Below are 22,615 nucleotides of genomic sequence, written 5' to 3' on the forward strand. Positions count from 1 at the left end.
AAATAAAGGTGATTCTGACACCTCAAAAGATTTTTTACTTTTAATAATAGTCAAGCGTGTCCTATAGACACACACACAGTAGCAGTTTGTGTATTATCAAATATGATCTAAATATGAGACACACAAACACACTCGCACTGTCCTGCTAAAACACTTATAAAACTATTATTATAAGAGATTTATGATCCAATAAAAGGACAATTGACAAATAAATCTCTACTTGGGCAGTACAGCGTAGTGGTTAGCGCTCTCACTGTGCAGCGCTGGGTCCCTGGTTCAAATCCCAGCCAGGGCACTGTCTGACCCGAGTTTGTATGTTCTCGCCATGTCTGTGTGGGTTTCCTCCTGGCACTCTGGTTTCCTCCCACATTCCAAAAACATACAGATAAGTTATTTGTCTTCCCCCTAAAATTGGCCCTAGACTATGATGGACATATGGCTATGATTGGAATTAGACTGTGAGCCCATCTGATGGAAAGTTAAGTGACAAGACTATACACTCTGTACTGCGCTGCAATAAAATGTTGGCGCTATGCAAATAATAATACTTTCCGCTAGGAAATGAATGGAAAACGTAAAAACATTTATTAAAAGGGACTCTGAGCTCATGCTAAAACCGCAATTTGGACTTACCTGGGGCTTCCTGCAGCCCCCTGTAGCCTGCAAGGTCCCCTGGTGTCCTCCTGGCTCCTCCCCCGGTCCTTCTGGCATTTACGTTAATCGGCAACTTTGGCCTGAAGTCACCCGTGGGCCTCCCTGTCGCGCACTCTATGCACCATCACACCTGCCGGTGTGAGAGTCCTGTGCATGCACGGTTCTCTAAAACTGAACCATGCATGCGCAGTGCTCTCGTGCCGGCCAGCGTGATGATGCATAGTGTGCATGGCGTGGACGAGCATGGACTACTTCAGGCCGAAGTCGCCGATTAGCAGAGAGACCTCACAGGCTATGGGGGGCTGGAGGAAGCACCTGGTAAGTCCAAATTGCGTTTTTAGCCTGAGCTCAGGGTCCCTATAAGTACTGACATTAGGGGCTGATTCATGAATCTGCACTTTCATGATCAGCACCACGCTCTAAACTGAAGGCTGCACGTTATGCTTGCTCTTGCAATGTAGCATGCCTTTCTTAGTTACGTGCATTGCTTACATAGCAATGCGCCTTCCTTTAAATGCCGGCCACTGCTTTGAAGTATCGCGATATCGCGACCGTGATACTTCACTGGAGCGGCCGCTATTATGCTAATTAATAAATACAGTAACTAAGGAAGGCACGCTTTGCTGCAAGAGCAAGCATACCGTGCAGCCTTCTGTTTAGAGTGCGTTGCTGATCATGGAGCTTGCGGTGCTATAGCAACGCTGCTTTATGACTCCACCCCATTGTGTTTTATTTGTACTCTTTCAAACCTGTTGCAGAACCTTTCTCAAAATACGTAGACTGCATCCGGAAGAAGACTGTATTACTCAGCCATTCTCACACTCCTGCCACATAACTTGTTTTAGGGTGGAGTAGGGGAGTTACATTTGTTGCCATTATTGTTATGTTGGGAATACACGTTTCAATTTAATCCTCGATCTTAAATTCGATCGATAATTCCCTTCAGGCAAAGATCGAAAGTGGAACAATCGAAATACACAAATTCAACACCCACGGATGCTATTTTCTGTCCAATTCTGACAGATTCCGATCTGGTTATCGATCGAAAGGGGATCAAAAAAATACAAAAAAAACACAAACGATTGACAGAGTTACCCTGGAACTAGTGGGAATTATTTAATGGATAATCACAATTCTCCCTCTGCACACCTTCAATCCTTCGATTTCTTAGTATACAAACAGGTTAAATGATTTAAACTTCTCTCCAGAGGAAGCTTTAAAAGTAGGCCTATATCAGTAATGCAGATTTATTGCACAATTGGTTTCACAAGCCAGCAGCTGCTTGCCAGCATGTGCTGAACATCCTCTGCTCTAACTGCCAGCAGTCTCAAACCCTGCCCTGATATATACGTTGCTATGATGGCACTTACGGTACATTATGAAGGGAGGGATCATGTTTATTGTTATGTCGGTTTTCCACATGTGTCAGCTGACAGCAGCTGACTGACAGTAATAGGAATCACGGGCAGTGTGTAAAAAAAGTAGTGCAGGCAGCAAGGTTTTTTTCCTGCATGTTGGCATCTGGTGTGATTCTGGATGTAGGAAAACTACATGCGATTGCCCCCCACCCCCCATCCCCATTGGGACCCCAGCTTGACACTAAAAATTCAAATAAATATAATGGGGCTACTCTGTAAGGTATGCTTCAAGACTTCCTGGCTGTGTGCGGCAGACTGTCACTCCTCCTTGGTGTGACTCTCGGACAATCACTGGGCATGTGTGAAGTCGTGAAGTACAAGACGGCACCTCCTTCATAAATCATTAAGCTTTGATGGTGATGAGTCAAAATGCCAACGGGTCGAGACTACATAGAGCAGGCATGTCCGAAATCCGTCCCGGTGGACCAAGTGCGTCCCATGGAGTCATTTCTTGTGGCCCCCAAAGCTCTCCACAGTTGTTAATTCCATATGGAGGCAGGCTATAGCTGTAGTGCCGCATGCAGGGCCCAGAAGCAATAACAGCCATTGATTAGCAGCCGCCAATGTGCTAACTGCACACAGTATATATGGGTTATTTCCTGTGGAAATGTTTTATTTGACAAACTGTCCCTGGCATAGTGTACCTAACGACAATCAGCAAAAATTGTGTTTAATTTTGCTAGTTCGGCCCCCTAGCACTCTCAAGAACTGGGATATGGTCTTGGCCTAAAAAGTCTGGACGCCCCTGACATAGAGCCTCTTTTTCAAAGCAAATTGTTCTTGACAAACTGTGGCATGCTGCCAACATAAGGTTCCAAGAACTCGGGAGCAAAAGACGGGGTGAATTCACCTCAACAGCTGCCACTTGGCAGTGGACAAGTGTGATCACGTGGGCAAAGTTTCAGGATTAACATGTGACAGTGGGATCTGCAGTAGTTCCATGTTTAGAAGTTCCTATTCACATAAAACAGTTGGTCTTAAATTGGGATTTGATTCAGTTTTGGTCAAATTACTTATTTTTCTTGATTTTCACAGTGAAACACAGTCATGGCAGGTAATGAAAACATGGCATTTTCAGTGTAAAAATGATTCTAAACTTATAAAATGTAATATTCTATTAGACATGGCTACTTTTACATAAATTAGTGTCTGAAGGTATCCTTAGCACTTGAATTTCTTTAAAGTGACACTGAAGTGAAAAAAAAACTTATGATATAATGAATTGTATGTGTAGTACGGATAACTAACTATTTCTGCCGCCTGGACGTGAAGCCCACGTCCCGGCGGTTGCTCTGCTGCGGTGCAGTGCTTCGGCGCGCTCCCGCGAACGATGACAGGTGCGCCCCTGTGCCCTCCATGGTGTTCCCTGGTAGCCATGGGATCAGTGAACGGGAACATGGTTCCCGATCACCGATCCATGTCCCCCGCAGAAAAACCGAAATAGTTACCTAAGGGTCTGAACTTTTTAAATATGCATTTGAAGGGGGTATACTACAAACATTTTTTAAATTATAAGCTTGTAAATAGTGATGGACGCAAAACGGAAACAATGCACCTTTAATTCCAAATAAAATATTGGCGCCATACGTTGTGATAGGGACAACATTTAAATGGTGTCATAACCGTGGCAAACGGGCAAATAAAATACATAGGTTTTAATTATGGTAGCGTGTATTATTTTAAAGCTATAACGGCCGAAAACTGAGAAATAATGATTTTTTTCCATTTTTTTCTTATTAATCCTGTTAAAATGCATTTATAAAAAAAATAATTCTTCGGAAAAATGTACCACCCAAAGAAAGCCTAATTAGTGGCGCAAAAACAAGATATAGATCAATAAATTGTGATAACTAGTGATAAAGTTATTAGCGAATTAATGGGAGGTGAAAATTGCTCTGATGCATAAGGTGAAAAATCCCCGCGGGCTGAAATGGTTAATAGAACATTAGTAGCAAAGAAGAGTCTCGTATTTTTATTTTCAGTTCTAAAGCTTTTACATATAACGTTGCATCATGCTCTAATAGTTGCAGTTTACAAATTACACTCTGTATTTTAAATAATGAAACAGAGCGGAGCTAATGACCCTTTTAACTTCCTGGCAGTAAAACCTTAAACAAGCAAAACACAGTAAGAGACAGGCTGAGATAAGTGCTTCAGAAACAGCACTGTAGCAGGAGAGCTCAGAGAAGCTCTCTTGCATAGATAGCAACTAAAGCTTCCTAACTCTTCGCTTACTGGAAACAATAAATGTCATATCAGTGCTACTAATGTTCTATTTCTCAAGGCTCATACACACGTCCAACTTAATGAACAACCAACCGCACAACATGACCAACCACACAACAAGTTGTTTACCTGACAATTATGTACACACACTAAATGACAAACTGCATAACATGTCCACATTCAGAAACAACAAAGTTGTTCAAAAGACTTGTACACACAGTCCTACTTGCATTATAGTTGGTCAGATTGATCCATTGGTTGGATCTGGCAAACAACCTGTTATCAGTTGGTCATCTGGTTGCTTGCCAGCCGTACTCACGTCCAACTTATCTTCCAACAGACAAGTTTGGAAGATAGTTGGACAAATTGTTGGTAGGTGTGTATGAGCCTTTTGCTGTACGACGCATACAAATCATTATATCATAATTTTATTTTCACTTCAGAATCCCTCGAATATATAGTATAATTTCTTGACCCAACCAAGGGGTCCTTCACCACATGAAGTTTTCACTGTTACCTCTGACGGCACTGTAATGCACAGGTCACACATAGAGTGTGCTGAAAGGGGGGGTACAGCTACCTCTTTACATTACAGCTGTTTGGCCCCCTCATTTCAACTGCAACTTTGAGTAGTCTGTATCCAGCCATTGTGTACTCTGCATTCTCCTGTTGTCACCATTATCCGGCCATGTTCTGAGTCCTTTTTCTCCTGTCATCATGCAGTCTTGTTCTTGGTTTCACTCTCCACCTCTGTCATCAAGCCTAGTTCTGGGCTCCTCTTTCATTAAGCCTCATATCCACAGTGAGACTGAGAATGATGAATGATGACGGCACAGAGCGGAGTCCAATGTGAGGATGGCAGGGGCATGTGGCTGAACATAGGAAATGCAGTGGCTGAAATGAAGTGAAGTAGTTTTACCAGTCCATCTCCAGCATCACGCACTCATGTGCACACGCTAGGTTACAGGCAACCTATGGACCACACTAGTGAAGGGACTTCCATGCTCCATCCCATGCTGTATAGTTTATACATGTGTATGTGTGCTAAGTAAACCAACAAACCTGGACTGAAATTTTAACAAAAATATCATCTGATAGGTGGCAGCGTTTTTTAGACCCAGCCTTTTGATCATATTTGTCGAAGAGCGAAATGTTCTTCTAACATGAATAACTCCAATAACCTTAGAGAGAGCATTCAATTTACCTATCAAATCCTGTGGATGCTAGTTTAGTTAAAGGACAACTGAAGTGAGAGGGATGTGAAGGCTGCCATATTTATTTCCTTTTAAGCAATACCATTTGCCTGGCTGACCTTCTGATCCTCTGCCTCTAATACTTTGAGCCATAGCCCCTGAACAAGCATGCAGCAGATCAGTTGTTTCTGACTTTGTCAGATCTGAAAAGATTATCTGCATCCTTGTTCCTGGTGTAATTCAGTCGCTACTACAGCCAAATAGAACAGGAGCACTGCCGGGCAACTGGTATTGTTTAAAAGAAAATAAATATGGCAGCCTCCAATTACCTCTCCCTTCAGTTGCCCTTTACCAGCTTTGCACATCTAGAGACTCAAATCCTTGCCCATTATTCTTTGCAAAACAGCTCCAGCTCAGTCAGATTAGATGGACAGCGTTTGTGAACAGCAGTTTTCAAATCTTGCCACAGATCCTCGATTGGATTTAGATCTGGACTTTGACTGGGCCATTCTAACACATGGATATGTTTTGTTTTAAACCATTCCATTGTTGCCCTGGCTTTATCTTTCGGGTCGTTGTCCTGCTGGAAGGTGAACCTCCACCCCAGTCTCAAGTCTTTTGCAGACTCCAAGAGGTTTTTTTCCAAGATTGCCCTGTATTTGGCTCCATCCATCTTCCTATCAACTTTGACCAGCTTCCCTGTCCCTGCTGAAGAGAAGCACCCCCAGAGCATGATGCTCCCACCACCATATTTGACAGTCGGGATGGTGTGTTCTGAGTGATGTGCAGTGTTAGTTTTCCGCCACACATAGCATTTTGCATTTTGGCCAAAAAGTTCCATTTTGGTCTCATCCGATCAGAGCCCCTTCTTCCACATGTTTGCTGTGTCCCCCACATGGCTTGTGTCACTCTTCCATAAGAGCCAACTTTGTGCAGTGCATGACTAATAGTTGTCCTATGGACAGATTCCCCCACCTGAGCTGTAGATCTCTGCAGCTCGTCCAGAGTCACCATGGGCCTCCTGACTGCATTTCTGATTAGCGCTCTCCTTGTTCGGCCTGTGAGTTTAGGTGGACGGCCTTGTCTTGGTAGTTTTACAGTTGTGCCATACTCCTTCCATTTCTGAATGATCGCTTGAAAAGTTCTCAGTGGGATGTTCAAGGCTTTGGAAATCTTTTTGTAGCCTATATCTGCTTTAAATTTCTCAATAACGTTATCCCTGACCTGTCTGGGGTGTTCTTTGGACTTCATGGTGTTGTTGCTCCCAAGATTCTCTTAGACAACCTCTGAGGCCGCCACAGAGCAGCTGTATTTGTACTGACATTAGATTACACACCAATGCACTCTATTTAGTCATTAGCACTCATCAGGCAATGTCTATGGGCAACTGACTGCACTGAGACCAAAGGGGGCTGAATAATTACGCACACCCCACTTTGCATTTATTGATTTGTAAAAAATGTTTTTGAATCATGTATGATTTTCGTTCCCCTTCTCACTTATACACCACTTTGTATTGGTCTTTGACGTGAAATTCCAATAAAATTGTTTCATGTTTGTGGCAGTAATGTGACAAATGTGGAAAACTTCACACACAGTGGGGGCGATCAGACCCCACCAACAGAGAGCTCTGTTGGTGGGAAGAAAAGGGGGGTCACTTTGTGTGCTGTTGTGCGGCCCTGCTGCTTAATCTTAAAGCTGCAGTGGCCAATTAGCAGATAAAAATGACGGTTCTTTAGGGGGGTTTAACACTGCGGTCCTCAAGAGGTTCAAACTGTCCTGAATTGAAAAATAGATAAACAAAAGCGGGGGAAGTAATGTCATCACAGAGAAGCAGTAAAGATGGATACCAACTAAAGTATTCTTTTATTTCACATTTCTCCTAAATCTTATAGTGAACACTAAAATAACAGTATAAGTAGGCTAAACCAGCATTTTCTCATTGTAAGATTTTTTTTTTCAGTTTCATCCCACTCTTAATAACTGTAAGGTGTAAGCTATCCTGGCCCATATGCAAGTCACGTTTTCACCCAAGTTATCTCCTAGGAGATAATTTTTATCTTCTCTTTAAACTAAATTTTCAGCATTTCACAATTGACAAAGTACCAAACAGTTGGTGATAAAGTACTATCAAATTTATTTTGAGTATTTTCTTGTTTGCTGGTGGCTTAGAAGGCATTTTATAACAGGTTGTGAAAATATCACCTTGGTGAAAACTTTGTTTGTGCATACAAGTGTAATAGTCTAAACACACATTTACCAACATATCTGCAGCCCTGACCGTTTTCTCATATGACCCAGGTGGGCGTTGCAAACTTTTTACATAATGGATAATATTTTATACATTTAATCTAGGTTTGCTGGTTCACTTATAGTCTTCAGTATTCTCCATTCTTAGATTAAACCCACGGTATAAGGGTATCCAGAGACAAGCAGATGTCTTGGCAAGTATGACGGAAGCAAGACAAGTGCTTACAAACCTCTGGGGACCCGACCAAGGCAGAGGTCATATATGGACTGAGGAACTGAAATGTCTCAAGTGCAGTTAAGAGAACAGCTTCCAAATTGCTGCTAAATCTCGGTATGATTGGTTGCAGTTGTTCTTTTTAGTCATTGAGAAATGAGAAGGACTTGAACTTCTCCTACAGATATCCTCCCATAGTTTGCAAATGGCTCATTAATATCGCATTGGGTAGCCCATCACAGCGCAGTCCTTGCACGTTTGTGCGTTAGGCCTTCCAATCAGGATGATATTGAGCTTTCTATGGCCACCCTAACATTCAGGAAGAAATGCTGCCGTTTCTATGTAAAGTGGAGAATGACAGATGCTAGTGAGAGGATTATATCTTTACATATTGTGTGTATGAATAATTTGCCCTCTTCCTCTATTGTTCCCTTTAAATATCTGGCATTCAGGCTGTTAGCGAAAAGTAGCGACATTCAGTTGTAATTTGCAAAGATTCTCTGGTTCCGGAGCAAAGATTTATTCGGAAATTCAGGTGATGCCGACAGCAGAGGTAGGAACATGGCTGTAACCCCATTGAAGTGGCAGTCGAGGACGAGGCTTTAAGCTTCTTCCAAGAGAAAGGCACTAGAAAGGGAAAAAATTCTCCGAGTGACAATCTTGTGACGGGGGAAATGGAACAGAGGGAAAACGAGAAGAGAGATGTCTTCAGAGGCGCAAGAAATAATAACAAGGATCCGTGCAGCCAAAAAAAGACAGCCATACGTTCAGGGGAGGAGGGGAGAGTTTGAAGATGTCTCCTGTGAGAGACGCTATTTGTGAGCATTGTCACAGAGGAACAATACAGTCTGCAGAGGGCCCAAAAACCCGACTGTATGTGTTTTTATTCATCTAGATCCAGGCGCCTTAAAAGGAAACTGTAACCTTCTCTCCTGTTAATACCGGGGCTGTGAGTTATGGACGGAAATGGAGGCCTCTTATTGGGGCGTGGATCACCTAGTGCCAAATTCCACTACAGACATATGTCCATATACATTCCTATCCAGAAACTGTATGTCCCATTTGTTACTGACCCACCCTTGGCATCATATCCTAGTACTGTAGAAGTTTTTGCTAGAAGTTGGACTTTCCAGCATATCATAGGGTACAGCATGACTTGTAGTATTTTTCCTGAGCAAGATGGAAAATTGGCCTCAAGTTTGAAGCATCTGAAGGAGAAACTGAAAGAAAGGCTTACTATCTAAGGAATAATTATAGTATAATTTTGTGTGTAATGGCGATAGTCTGTTTAGCCACCTAGACCCTTCTTCCGGCACAACATATAAAAACTGAAAATGCACATTAGGAAACAATTTTTTTTTAAATTGTGAGTCAGGCAAAATGATTTTTGTGAACCAGTACATTTTGGCGGCGTGCATTGCGGAGGATTTTGGTGGCACTGTAGGCTGTAATGTGAATTATGGCAATAGCGGTGCTCACTGTGTAATTTGAGTGCAGGCAATAGCTGGAGCCAGAATTATGGAAAGCAAGGTGACAGTGAAATTTGGAGATAGGGTTACAGTACGGTAATATATAAAAACATAGACAGGAGAACATTGTACTGAGCAGCGTCTTTTCGGCCTCACTGTGTGCCCAAATTTCATTGTGGCCTTTTCACATGTTTTAGATGTGTAAGTTGAAAAATAAAGTAATTTTATAAATGGGTCAGGTCGGTTACTCATCAAAACTAATCCTGAGTTACTAACCCATATTTGTAAAAGAATGCGCTGTGTTTTCACTCGGTTTTAAATACTGTATCAAGATGCCTTCTGAAGATCACCAAGAAATAGTTCCAACTATGCAGTTGACCCTGGACCAATCATGAAAAAAAGATGTTGGCATACTCCTGTTTCGTATTAGATTACAGTCAGCAACTAGCATTCAGGATTTAATTTAAAGCGGAACTTATAAAAATGTACCTGCGTGGACAGCCGGACCCCTCTTCTCCCTAAATGCAGCAGCATCCTCTAACGTGATCTATAGGTTGCTAAACATGAAAGGACCACGGAGGTCTTTCTCTCTTCTGGCATTTGCATTATGGGATGGTGATGGGAGCTGCATTGATTGACAGCCCTGCCATCCAATTACAATTACGAAGGGAGAGAATTGCGTTCCTGACCAAAGAGGAGGATTGGTGGAGTTCAAATGGACGCTTGTTGAGGAAGAGGGTGTTCATGTAGTAAGCAGGTACTGACTAGTTTAGGTGTGTATGCTTTTTGACCAGTGATACTTTGCCAAGTGAACCATTCAAGACCATTTCCTAAATGCAATACAGTAGAATGTCGTTATAGTAAACTCTGATATAGTAAACCTCTGGATATAGTAAACTAGGTCCTCGGGTTCCAGCAACTGCGTCTGTATAAATATACAACGTATGAACAGTTCGGATATAGTAAACTTCTGTTTTGTGGTGGTAGAATTTTCAAGCAGCCTTGTATGATCCACAAAATCATGAGGCACACAACTTATGGATCCGCTGATTTGGCCATCTGCAAGCTTGCCAGATCTTTCAGAGACCCTAAATGGAACAATCAAATTGAATGAACAATCTGTTTGATCAAGATGGTTTGAACTACTGGCACAAATTGCATTAAAAGCGCCATCTCTCTACCTTTACCATTGATCTAACAATTTTGGCATAGCCGATCAGAGAAAAAGATTTTTGGATTTTTGAGATTCTGCAATTATTTCTTTGTAGTTGCCACTAGAGGCAGATCTACTGGTTGAGCAACATCTGGAACTGCAGTTGAGCCTAGGGGACCATCCAATATCTTGCCCTACCTCCAAGGTAGGGTCACCCTTTCTGGAGCTTCCTTGGTCTTCTCCAATGACTACTGTGCAGAGCAGCACAGGGAAGCAGATGTTACTATAGCCATTTGACTAGGTAACCTCAATCTGGTGCAAACTGTGATGGAGTGTTGATGATAAGGGAGCCATAAGGTGAATGAGGAAAGTGAAAGAAAATGGACTGCAGTGTGCTCTGAGACAAGAAGCCACAACAGCAACACCTGCACCCCTGTGCTGATCTACAATGGAGTGGGGGCATCAGCCATCTGAAGGGAGCATGACTATACATTGAGAGCATGACTTTATTTAAGGGACATGCCTATACTGGGATGGAATGGTTATAGGGGGGAAGGAGGACGAGGAGAGTGTCATGGTGGCCACTTGTTATGAAGGTGAGTGTGGGGAGGTCATGGTGGCTATTATGTGATGACCCCTGACCATGGGGGGCCACTATGCGGGGGGGGGGGGGGGGGTATATCAAAATGTCACTGGCCAGCCTCATAATTTCCAATTTCACCCTTGGTAGCTACATTATATCATTTGATTTATATTTTTTGTCTACCTTATAAATTGTTGAAATCAATAGCTCTTCTATACCACTTCATGTGTGGCCACCCCTATTGCTTCACCTGAAACCTGTGACCTGTTTTCAGTGCTTGTTAAATCCCTTCCATTAACCCCTCTCCTGCAGATTCATGTTTGTAGGACAGCAGCAAGCAGTTTACACCAGCGTAAAAAACTCATCAGGAACATGACAAAAAGGGAAATGAGGAATAATCAGGTACTTGGCAATGCGAGAAAAATGATAAATGCTTCTGATATTCCCTTGTAATAAAACTTTTTTTTCTAAAGTGCTCCCCACCCTCCCCCCTTTCTTCAGCCGGTGAATTCAGCGTCTCGGCCCCCCCACTTTCTGGCTCATCGTTCCATACTTTTGGATTATTTTATTTCCTATTTTTTGTCATTTACTTCAAACAAGAAAGATCCTTTTAATTTAAACTTTCTCTCTTCCTTTTCATTAAAAGGTTCCGAATTTGAAAGCCCTGTGTTAATGTGCGTGTGATATCAGCAGGGCTGTAGACACAAGTTTTTTTTCCCCCCTCTTGTTTCGTCTTGTTCTTCTCTATCTTTGGGATTTAAATGTTCTTCTTTGCTAGTGAATAATGCTGCTTATTGTCCCCGCTTTTTGTCCAAGACAAAATAACACACATTGGGTCTTCATTTTATTTTCTGATTTCAATGCTGTCTTCCCCCCTCCTTGCGTTCAATTAACGGCATGCATGGGGGGCAGAGTAAAAGGATCTTATTTTTTAAGCAGCCTGTGTTTCCCTGTGGCTCCCGCCTTTGAAAGCCGCTCTGAACGTTTCCTAATTAGATAAATGACTTTATGTGAAGGACCACAAAACAGGAGGTGCTGGCAAAGGGAAAGAATGTCAGAATGAGGTCTAGGATGGTTATTGAGGGGAGGAGGAAGGAGTTGGAGGGTCTGATGTCAGCTTCTTCCCGCTTTTTGCCAGCTGTGTGGTATCTGCTACCTGACTTGTAAAATTAGCTGTCTTGTGCGATTTGTCAGTGGAGCAGTGAAGCTCTCAACCAACTCCAGGCATTGAAATAATTCCTGGGTGTAATAACCCCTTAATCACCGGAGCACCTGCAGTCTGTGGGCATTCAGGAATCCCATGGGCATTGTGGAAAGTGGTTCAACAAGTGCTTACTCTGTAATGATTGCACAATAAGTCGCTCTGTCTGTCCCATGGTCACCTGCAGAGAATCTAGACTAGCTTCTCTCAAATTTCATGTTTATGTCAAAGGGTATCACATAGCAAACAATGAGAAACATAGCAAACATTGTAAAGCTCAGTCTTTGTGGTGGATAAAAGCAGACTAAAAAGACAACGGCAAAGTAGAAGCTTAACGCTAGGTAGGGTCATTTTCATCATTACAGCTGCAGTGTTTTATAGATCCATTGTAACCAGAGAGAAAAATAAATGCTTAGTCCATTGTTAACATAACTTATGGCACATAAAGCACAAGCTATAAATTAATCACAAACAGCCCCATGGAGTTAATATGGTGCAGATGGCAATAATAAATAAAATGCAACCAATCAAAAATACTACATTGTTATTTGCAATGTGTGGACTAGCTAGTGACGGAGTGTCTTTTATGTAGATTATGACTGAAAAGGCTGTTAAGTGAAGTACCTTAGGCCACTGCAAAAGATAAATGCAATTTAAACATTTTACATAGCTAACTACCAGACTTCTTTAGCACTCAAGGGGAACCCATTAAGAGGAGTAGCACTTCTATATTCTCTGCTCCAAAACACCACTGCAGACTCCCCTTATTATTGTAGTAAATGGGATCAAGACCTTGGCATAACCCCTCAACAGAGGAAAAGGATCTATATTTTTACTTACAGAGCCTCCATTGTCACAACACTACAGAAACCCAGGCAGAAAATAATGACAAGATGGTGCTACTCTCTGGAGCTGGGTAAAGAAAGGCAAAGGCTGTCAGACATACAAGCGTGAGGTAACAACCCTCGGGGAACAGCAGCCAGTGATTGCTTCCAGTTAAACTAAAAGCAGAATGCTTAGCTGGGTTGTGTGTGCTTTTTCATTTCCAGTGGGCAGCTGAGGCGTTATCAAACTGTGCTCTAATATAATATGAATTTTTACCCAATCGTTTACTGACAGTGACTATTCTTGGGAGGTAAATGTTAATTTGGCTTCCATCCCAAACAGTTGTTAGAAAATAAATATATATACAGTATATAATGTTATCCATTCAGTCATATCCAATTCTATGAGCTAGCTCTCTCCATGCTGTCCGATCTTGTACCATTTCCGCCAGTTGCCTTGAGCTCAATCCTGTGTCGGCTTTGATGGTGTCAAGCCTATGCGTTCTCTGGCGAGCCTTGTCGCCTTTTGCCACTGATCAGTCTTAGCATTAGGTTTTATCATACAGTGGGTTGCAAAAGTATTCGGCCCCTTGAAGTTTTCCACATTTTGTCACATTACTGCCACAAACATGCATCAATTTTATTGGAATTCCACGTGAAAGACCAATACAAAGTGGTGTACATTTGAGAAGTGGATCGAAAATCATACATCATTCCAAACATTTTTTACAAATAAATAACTGCAAAGAGGGGTGTGCGTAATTATTTGGCCCCCTGAGTCAATACTTTGTAGAGTCTTTTAGGGTATGTCTCTACCAGCTTTGCACATCTAGAGACTGAAATCCTTGCCCATTCTTCTTTGCAAAACAGCTCCAGCTTAGTCAGATTAGATGGACAGCGTTTGTGAACAGCAGTTTTCAGATCTTGCCACAGATTCTCGATTGGATTTAGATCTGGACTTTGACTGGGCCATTCTAACACATGGATATGTTTTGTTTTAAACCATTCCATTGTTGGCCTGGCTTTATGTTTAGGGTTGTTGTCCTGCTGGAAGGTGAACCTCCGCCCCAGTCTCAAGTCTTTTGCAGTCTCCAAGAGGTTTTCTTCCAAGTTTGCCCTGTATTTGGCTCCATCCATCTTCCCATCAACTCTGACCAGCTTCCCTGTCCCTGCTGAAGAGATGCACCCCCCGAGCATGATGCTGCCACCACCGTATTAGACAGTGGGGATGGTGTGTTCAGAGTGATGTGCAGTGTTAGTTTTCTGCCACACATAGCGTTTTGCATTTTGGCCAAAAAGTTCCATTTTGGTCTCATCTGACCAGAGCACCTTCTTCCACATGGTTGCTTTTTCCCCCACATGGCTTGTGGCAAACTGCAAACGGGACTTCTTATGCTTTCGGTTAACAATGCCTTTCTTCTTGCCACTCTTCCATAAAGGCCAACTTTGTACAGTGCATGACTAATAGTTGTCCTATGGACTGAGTCTCCCACCTGAGTTGTAGATCTCTGCAGCTCGTCCAGAGTCACCATGGGCCTCCTGACTGCATTTCTGATCAGCGCTCACCTTGTTCGGCCTGTGAGTTTAGGTGGACGGCCTTGTCTTGGTAGGTTTACAGTTGTGCCATACTCCTTCCATTTCTGAATGATCGCTTGAACAGTGCTCTTTGGGATGTTCAAGGCTTTGGAAATCTTTTTGTAGCCTAAGCCTGCTTTAAATTTCTCAATAACTTGATCCCTGACCTGTCTTGGACCTGTCTTGTGTGTTCTTTGGACTTCACTTTGTGGTTGCTCCCAATATTCTCTTAGACAACCTCTGAGGCCCTCACAGAGCAGCTGTATTTGTACTGACATTAGATTACACACAGGTGCACTCTATTTAGTCATTAGCACTCATCAGGCAATGTCTATAGGCAACTGACTGCACTCAGATCAAAGGGGGGCGAATAATTATGCGCACACCACTTTGCAGTTATTTATTAAAAATGTTTGGAATCATGTATGATTTTCGTTCCACTTCATGTGTACACCACTTTGTGTTGGTCTTTCATGTGGAATTCCAATAAGATTGATTCATGTTTGTGGCAGTAATATGACAAAATGTGGAAAACTTCAAGGGGGCCGAATACTTTTGCAACCCACTGTATATACACACTCAGCATTAGGTCTTAAGGCCCATACACACGTCCGTTTTTTGCGAACGACGGGTGGTTTGAACGACCCGTCGTTCAGTCGTTCGCCCTCTAAATCGGGCGTGTGTACAGACTGTCATTCGCGTGATAAGAGTGAGTTTGAGCGATCCGCCCGGCGTACACATGCCCGATTTAGCGGGCGAACGACCCGTCGTTCGCATAAAATGGACGTGTGTATGGGCCTTTTATATTGTATACACACACACATACGGTTTGCTTCCCTCCTATCTCACCTAGTTAAATCTTGAGATTGTTTGTTTCAAACACAAGTGGTTAATGGGTGGGATCGGTTTATCCAGAAGGAAGGCAGCAAGAAGAAAGATGTACCTACAGTTAAATTAGTACTCTTCTTATGAGTAAAACAAAACAAATTGTCATAGGTTTCTTTGCTAGACTTTCTTCAGGATGGATTGGATGGATATCTGTCAGTTAGTATTTCAAAGGTCCAGACAATAGCCTCATCTGGAGTTTCCTTCTTTTCTAAGATGTACATTTGGCGTTTTTGAAATTAAATGATACTTCCATCTACAAAGTTGGTCATGTTATTTATTTTGTATTGTGTTAAGATTAATAAGTCTATCAAAATACAATGGATTAAGATGCCTGTTGGCAGGGCCGGTGCTTCCATTAAGGCAAGGGGGGTAATTGCCCCAGGGCCCCGTGCTGCCGGATCCACACCTCCACCTTAACTTTTATGTACTGTCTGGGGATATATTATATTGAATGAAGGAGGCACTCAAATGGCGTATAAACTTGCGTTTATCAAATCAGTAGCAAAACACGACATGTTTCGGGGAAATCCCCTTCCTCAGGTGTACATGCAACCACGACTAACACAGCAAACTTATAAACAACAGTCCACTTCAGCTCGTACTTTACCTAGCAATTTGGGGTCATATCCCTTTGATAAAAATTTATTCGTAAGCCTATCTGCCGCGGTTTCATAACCCTCCTCTGTGGAAGCTATTCTTCTGGCTCTTAAAGGGAAGGTTCAGGGAACTCTTGAAAAAAATAAAAATCCCTATCCACTTACCTGGGGCTTCCTCCAGCCCGTGGCAGGCAGGAGGTGCCCTCGCCGCCGCTCCAGAGGCTTCCGGTCGTCTTCGGTGGCCGACCCGACCTGGCCAGGCCGGCTGCCAGGTCGGGCTCTTCTGCGCTCCATGGCCGGGCTCTTCTGCGTCCCACGCGGGCGCGCTGACGTCATCGGACGTCCTCCGGGCTGTATTGCGCAGGCGCAGAACTACTGCGCCTGCGCAGTACAGCCCGGAGGACGTCCGATGACATCAGCGCGCCGGCGTGGGACGCAGAAGAGCCCGGCCATGGAGCGCAGAAGAGCCCGACCTGGCAGCCGGCCTGGCCAGGTCGGGTCGGCCACCGAAGACGACCGGAAGCCTCTGGAGCGGCGGCGAGGGCACCTCCTGCCTGCCACGGGCTGGAGGAAGCCCCAGGTAAGTGGATAGGGATTTTTATTTTTTTCAAGAGTTCCCTGAACCTTCCCTTTAAGCATCCGTGGTGCAGTGAGTCTATGCATAGTACTGCTGTTATGCCTGTGTATTAACTAGGTTTTACCTGATGTTTGCTTACACTTATGATGCTTAGGTGTTTATTTCTTTTGGGTAGACACCTATGTGTAGTGCCCAACAAGATGGACTTAACCCTGAAGGGTTAATTTGGACTTGGACTTACCCTGAGGGGTTAATATGTATGCTGGTCATGTGACCAAGGAGGAGGAGCTTTTAATTGGGTGTGGTGCACTACTGTTGTTCATAAGTTTGCTGTGTTAGTCGTGGTTGCATGTACACCTGAGGAAGGGGATTTCCCCGAAACATGACGTGTTTTGCTACTGATTTGATAAACGCAAGTTTATACGCCATTTGACTGCCTCCTTCATTCAATATAGTATATTTCCATTGTGAAGTGGTGACTCACAGAGGGATTGTGCACCGGCAAACCAGGTGTCATACCTGGTGTAGGAGCCCAGCTCAGCAACCCCCTTGCTGTCGTGTACTGTCTGGGGCCCTTGCACGATAGCATTTTATCTCGCCTGTCTTTATCCCGCTGCCTGCCTCTTGTGACGCATGTCATTATGCTTACGCATAAAAATGCGCTGGGTTACAAGAGGCAGACAGCGGGAAGAAGACTGGGAGCAGGGCACTAGCTGCCAGAACAAGTGAAATACAATGCTGCTATTATGCAGGGGCCCCAGTGAGCAGATAGAAGTTCAGTTCAGGGTAAGATTAGTGGGAAGCGGCTGGCTTGGGGGCCCTGGGGCTGAATTTGTGTGTGTGTGTGTTGGGGGGGGGGGGGGGGTTACCTGTACCCCAGGGCCCCATTGGACGTTGGACTGGCCCTGCCTATTGGGGAGGTGTACAAATGCCAGCTTTCTCTTTCACCCAGTCCAGTAAGGTAATGTCCCCGAGGAGATGGATGCCAGCATCAAGGTAGGTGGCTAGGGAGCAGCCCAAAAAAGGTAAGTAATGCCAGCCACACACACCCTCACCCCCTCCATTTATGAACGTCCCTTAGGGCGAGCTTCCTGATGTCTGACTTTATCTACAAATCCATCTTGGTGTATCTGTAGCAGAATCTGAAGGCGAGTGACCCCTGAGTGCATTGTTCTCACCATTTAACCCACCCGCCAGAAGCTGCTTCGTCTGGTGCCAAGCATTGTCCCTCCTCACCCCACCCCCATAGTAAAAGAGACTTGTTGATGGCCTGTACAGCCTTGTGCCCTGAACTGTTGCCAGAGGGATCAAGCCCCAACCCCTGCTGGAGAACAGTCCTTGTACATGTGGATGCGGCTTTAGATTTGAAGTTAATTGTTTAATCTTCTTACAACATCTCTGCTGGAGAATTAAGCAGCCCATACACTCAGCCGATTTTCTGGCCGACCGATCGATCGCGATCGATCGATCGATCGATCGCAAATCGGTTGGCCAATCGACCGATCGACGGCCGATTTCGATCGATTTCGATGGATTTCCATCGAACTAGCAGGGTGGAAAATTTAGGTCGATCTGATGAGATTGCTTATCAGTTTGCATTGGCCTTAATGGAAATCTGATGGCAAAAAAATGCCATCAGATCGAATTTCAACAGATTTCAAACTGAAATCTATTGGAATTCTATCCTGGTAAAAAATGTTCTAAAAACGCATCAGATAGATCATCAGATGCATTTCTTATCTGTCTGCTGCCAATCTGACGAGTGTATGGGCACCTTAACTGTGAAAAAGTTAGTTTTCAGATTAATCACTTTCCTGTGAGCCTCCAGGACAGGAGAATCCCCATAAGGGTAATGTGTTTAAGCATAATGTAATGTAATTTTTTGTGTCTGCATAGGCTAGGCCTGTAAGGATGGAAGACTAATGCTCGTGTTTTTTCAGTGTTTGGGTTGAAGCCTAATGTCACTATATCTGCCCTGGAGGATTACTGGTAACTGACTCCAGTTTTCGTCATCCACTTTGAAACGCTCATTGATTTCCTCCACCTTTACCTTGACATATCATTATTTGCTAGTCAAAGTCTGTTTAGACAGTGTATTCTTATAACTACTGATTTCTCTCAATTAAATTCACCGTATGAGTATGAAACATGAACATGGATAATTGCACTCCACCTACATGCAGCAATTATTTTCGTGTTAGTCTATTCACAACAGTGCTGTTCATTTTGTGAATTTTACTTGTAAAATGTTTTAATCATATTAAATTAAAAAATAAGGTAGATAGTATTTTTGTCTGATTCTGCATTGTTCTTCATTGTTAGCAGGGATAATGCAGGCACAGTGGGTTATACTCGGTGGGGTGCCTGATATAACATCCTTTAGAAGAAGCATAATGCATACCATGGTTACTCTGTTTACAAATGAGGTAACAATAAACCCTTGACCCTATGACCAGTCTGAATATTTCAGAAAGACATGAAACAAGTCTTGGTGCTTAGGTGTATGATCCAAGTATTCATCTATATCTGAATTGTCAGGGACCTTCTGTTCCAGTGGCAAATTCTTTAAAAGACTGGTGGAATCATAACTGAAATCACAGTAGTGATGTTGCTCAATCCTAGCCTTAGAAGGAAATAAAAACCTCAACTAAGGCCCTATCGCCAAGCTAGCCTCTTTCCATTCCACTCTGTCTGGCATACCTTGGTTTGGTGCACTTGCTACAAAAAGAGCTGCTCTTTACCTCTATATGGCAACCGAGAGAATTATAGAATTTTAAGAAACGTTCTCAGTAGAGAATCCACAAAGTCTAGGTGATCAAGCTCTAGCATAACGTTCTGTGCACATTTGCGGTTGCACAAATCCTAATTTACTAATCTTTCAGTAACTCCGCTGCTAACTTTTGCTACTTTAAAACGTTTTTTTATCTGGTTCAGATTTGCTGGATCACTTATAGTCCTTAATCTTCTCCAGCCTTGGAAAATGAACCCCGTTCTTTCAGATTTTTGTTCAGTAATGTATCATGAAGTGCCAACACTATAGTAGGAGATCGACAAGATGGTCGCACAGGGGGTCACATGGAGAGGGGTAAAGATGGCATGGGGGACTTAAGGAGGCACAGGGGGACAGAACAATGCACAGGGGGACAGAGGTGGCACAGGAGGACATGGTAGAGGCTGCCTGCAACTTGCACTATCCAGACCGTCTGACTTTTGCTCTCCAGGGACCAGCGATGCTGCTGCTCCTCAGGACGCCTAACTTCCTGCAGCTACACATTTATTTATTTATTGTACTTATAAAGCGCCAACATATTACGCAGCGCTGGACATTAGTTGAGGTTACAGACAATATTTAGGGGTGACATACAGCAAAATGACAATACATGAATACAAGAAAAACCAGATCAAGCAGCACAGTATGAGTGCAAGGTAATGCTTAGTCAGTCACTGGATGGAGTATGAAGATTAGGCAAGTTAGGTTCACTCAGATGCATAGCATGGGTTCATAGTAATGGAGGTGCATGATCAGGTAGGACACAAAAGGAGGAGTGTGGTTAACAGTGACATGCACATCTGGGAGGTTCATGGATGGCCGGGGTGGGAAGATCATAAATTCCGTTTTGTCTAGATTTAGTTTCAGGAACCTAGTGGACATCCATGAGGAGATGGCTGATAGGAAGGAGGAGACCTTGTCCATGGTAGTGGTGGATATGTCAGGGGTGTGGAGGTAGATCTGGGTATCATCTGCATACAGATGATAGTTAAAACCCATGGAGGAGATAGCCTTGCCAATGGAGGATGTGTATAGGGTAGTAGTAGTAGAGGGCCAAGGACCGAACCTTGGGGGACTCCCACCGAGAGGTGGTTGGGGGTGGACGAGGACTCACTGAAGGCGGTTGTGAAGGAGCGGTTGGAGAGGTAGGATGAAAGCCAGGACAGGGCGAGATCGTGAATGCCCATGGACTAGAGGGACTGGAGGAGTAGGGGATGATCAAAAGCTGCTGAAAGGTCAAGGAGGAGGAGAATGGAGTATTTACCTTCAGCTTTAGCTAAGGCAAGGTCATTGACCACTTTAGTGAGAGCAGTTTCGGTTGAGTGGGCAGGCCGAAATCCAGATTGCAGCTGGTCTAGCAGTGAGTTGGCATTGAGGTACTGGGTCAGGCGTTTGTGAACCAGACGCTCAAGGAGTTTTGAGGCAAAAGGGAGGAGGGAGATAGGACGGTAGTTGGAGGGTAGCGAGGGGTCGAGGGAGGGTTTCTTGAGCAGGGGTAGTACAGTGGCCTGCTTGAAGACTGAGGGGAAGGTGCCTGTGGATAGGGAGAGGTTGAACAGGGTAGTGAGGACTGGGGCCAATTCCGTGAAGTGAGGCTGGAGTAAATCAGAAGGGATGGGGGATCAAGGGGGGAAAGTAGTGGTATGGGAAGTCTGCAGTAGGTGGTTGACTTCCTCGGTGGTAGTAGGAGTGAAGGATGTGAGGGGAGGATAGGGTGTAGGAGAAGCTGGTTGGGAGGGGGTGGGAGGTGAAGATTGGAGATTGGATATTTCCTGGCGGATGGAGACAATTTTGTTGGTGAAGTGGGTGGCTAAATCTGTGGCAGAGAGGGAGGAAACGGAGTTTCCTGCACACATGTGCAGCAGAAGCAGATAATCAAGGAGTGGTGCTTTGTTTAGAGTTAGGGCTTCGTTCGGGGGCTTATCCAGGAGCATGGTGCAACTCCAGGCAATGGTCTTGAATGCCTTTGGTTATAAACCGCCCTGCCCGTGCCCAGATTGTCCACTGGCCTTCGCTATAGCCAGATCTAGTGTTGTGGTCTATGCGGCACCAATGTTTCCATTTAGCTGCAGGCAGGCAAATTTCACACATTGAAGCTGCCTGCCTGCATTTTTACAAGTTTAGATTCAAGGCCAATCTAGAAATAAAATTACCAGTATCCATAGACATGTGGCGATCAGGGTAGCCACCTGCACATGATGCATGTTATTTTGAAAATTAGTCACAAAACAGGTAGGTTATGTCATGTTCAATGCAAAGTGTTCGATCTTGAATACAGATTATCTTTGAGGGGGTACTTAACAGCAGAGTTCTTGAAATGTAGACAGTGTTAATTGGAGTATTATTAAGCCAAGCCAGGCATTGCCAGGACATGTGGATTTCTGTCATCAGAGATAAGTTGCCCCGTCTCCAACTCTCGCTGAACCTAAATGATTGCACAATAAGTTATGTGTGTCCTTGAGAGCAGGCCAGTGACGGCACTGATCACTTGGAGGGTTCATTTCCTTGCACTTATATTTATGGGTATTTTATTTTATTCCTGCTCATCACAAACAACGAAGCTGCTACCCACGGGAGAGGGGTATATTTTGGGAGAGGGTTGGACACATTCTTACAATAGCAATAAAATAGAATGTGAAGTGATATCCATAAAAAACTGCGAGACGCGGCACTGTGCAGAAGGACCACGTCTTTCCCTCCTGTCCCCTCCTCCTTTCTGTATCTTTTATATACCTGTCAGCTTCTTCCTATACCTCTGTATTTGCCTCTCATTGTTTTATAGCAAGCTGTTTCATTCTTCTACTATCTGTTTTGTGTCTGACGCATTCAGTATCCTCTTTGCAAGAATAGTTTTTTTTTCTCAAGGCCTGTTTTATCTGAATGTAAGAATTCATCGGAATTAAACTGCTGTAAGTAAGTTGAATGATTAGCTGACCTAAGTTAGAATGGTTATAAATATGTGTAAATATTGCTCTGCATCTCCGCTTCTACAATCCATGGATTTCAAGGTCCCAAAATATGTAC

General features: G+C 43.7%; 1 protein-coding gene across 8 annotated transcripts in view; it reads left to right on the plus strand.

Moving 5' to 3' along the window:
* AGAP1 (ArfGAP with GTPase domain, ankyrin repeat and PH domain 1) overlaps positions 1 to 22,615 on the plus strand; it is a 589,384-nt gene that overhangs the window by 481,639 nt on the left and 85,130 nt on the right. The window lies entirely within an intron of this gene.

This window comes from Hyperolius riggenbachi, chromosome 7 (genome assembly GCF_040937935.1).
Source record: "Hyperolius riggenbachi isolate aHypRig1 chromosome 7, aHypRig1.pri, whole genome shotgun sequence".
Taxonomy (NCBI): domain Eukaryota; kingdom Metazoa; phylum Chordata; class Amphibia; order Anura; family Hyperoliidae; genus Hyperolius; species Hyperolius riggenbachi.